Source organism: Charadrius vociferus, unplaced genomic scaffold, assembly GCF_000708025.1.
Source record: "Charadrius vociferus isolate BGI_N301 unplaced genomic scaffold, ASM70802v2 scaffold550, whole genome shotgun sequence".
Classification (NCBI taxonomy): domain Eukaryota; kingdom Metazoa; phylum Chordata; class Aves; order Charadriiformes; family Charadriidae; genus Charadrius; species Charadrius vociferus.
Genome location: NW_009646425.1, coordinates 390,969 through 393,124, shown reverse-complemented (window position 1 = coordinate 393,124; position 2,156 = coordinate 390,969).

The following is a 2,156-nucleotide window of genomic DNA, read 5'->3' as shown; positions in this document are numbered from 1 at the left end:
CATCGGGGCACCAGGGTCACTAGATACAATATTCCAAACGTCTGGCTTCAAACACCGCACGGGAAACCATGGAATTGTAAAGGAAAGAAATGCTATGTCAGAAGACAAAGGGGATGAAAGGGAAGACTGAGCAAAGATGCTAAACGTTCATGTTTGCAATATCCTCAAATATGACAGAGGAAACATTATTAGGAAAAAAAACCTACTAGATTTTAAGGCGTCAAAATGTGCCACCTTCATAATTTTGCAAATATGTAAAAATATTTTAGAAAGCAGTCAGGTATTCCTTGGGCCAGTCATATCAATTTAATAAAATGATTTGATATGGCAGTCTTTATTCTTATCTTTATTCTTAAAATATTCTAAGGCCTCGAGTGATCTGAATGATTAGATTCCAGGAAAGCAAAACAAGTCAGCCATTTTGTGTAAGCATCAATGCTGAGCCATGCATAAGTGCAGATTTACTAGAAAGAGGATTTTCTAGTAGTGTGCTACTGCATGATATATTCTCTCCTGGCAAACTGGTACAAACATGTTCCTTGTTATGGTAACACTCAAAGAGAATTTGCCTTAGTGGTCCTTCACCTTCTCCACCTATCCTACACGAAAATCCATACAGGTTGAAACATGCAGCTGTACAAACTCTCGTCAAGTCAGAAGGGCTGAGAGCAGGTGACTGGCACTTTTATTCCTTTGCTAATTTGGGCTTTGATGTACCGGCGTCTTAGTTTAATGCCCACCCAAGTGGTCTGAAATGATTAGTCTTGATTGAAATCCTATACTGCTGTAAATAGTATGTCATTAGGTCTCTTCATACGACAGTGCACTACATCTATCAGTTAACAGTTGTGAAGCTCTGGATCACAGGAATGCAGTGCATTGGAACATCAATGCTGCAGGGATTCTTAGGAGAAAATAAGAGCGCGCAGAAGTAGCAAGGCAGTATTCTGAAAAATGTGGCATTTATTACAACTAGGAGGACCTCGTAGCCTCAGAAAGAGAAAGGATCACACACTGCAAAAAGCATTTCAATTTAAGATGCTCACAAAGCAGCATGACACGCCAATGTATTTAAAAATGGAATCTGATCTCATGGCTTTCAAAGGTAAAGCTTGTTACCTATAAAATTATCTTTTCATGTTTGCCAAAGAATGTGTGAGAGTACGTAAAGATATTTTTTTATATCTGTTTGCAAAGTTCTATAATGCAAAATGAATTCTGAAGACAGAAAAAAAAAAAAGAAAAGGAACCTAAATGAAAACATGACCCAGGCAAATTTCAGAAGGCACAGAAAAGAAAACAAAAATAACAGAATGTCAGAAAAAAAACAATTTTTCTTCTTCATCTGCTCAGTACTTCAGCTATTTGCTTTTTGCTCTTCTGTCCTTTAACTTGTCACTCTCAAGACAAGACAGTTTTCAGCTTTCTTATCTCAGTGGTGTATTTCCCCAATCCTTGACCTGCCATTTAAACTCTGGTACACCTGAAATAAACAACAAGAGACTCTCAGTGGATGAGATTGCACAAGTCTTTTGACTGCTGACCATTCACCTCTACCAATGCTCACAGTCATCTCCTAACACGCCAGAGCTTCCCGTCCTTCTGCCAGGGAAAAATTCTGCCAAAGTCTAGAAAGGAGCAGGTAGGGTAGGGAAGACTGAAACCTTCCCTTGCTAGCCGGATTCCCATTCCCCTTGGTGAATCCATGTTGACTACTTCTGATAACCTTCTTTTCCTCCAGATGCTTGGAGATGATGCCCAGAACAAGCTGTTCCATCATCTTTCCAGGGATGGAGGTGAGGCTGACCGGCCTGTAGTTTCCCGGGTCATCCTTCTTGCCCTTTTTGAAGACTGGAGTGACATTAACTTTCCTCCAGTCCTTAGGTACCTCACCTGTTCTCCAGGACCTTTCAAAGATGATGGAGAGCAGCCCAACAATGACTTCCACCAGCTCCCTCAGCACTCACGGGTGCATCCTATCAGGCCCCATGGACTTAGGGATATCCAGTTTACTTAACTGATCTCTAACTTGTTCTTCTTCAACCAAGGGAAAGTCTTGCTTCCTCCAGACTTTCTCTGCTACCCGCAAAGTCTGGGACTCCCAAGGACTGGCCCGAGCAGTGAAGACAGAAGCAAAGAAGGCATTCAGCAACTCC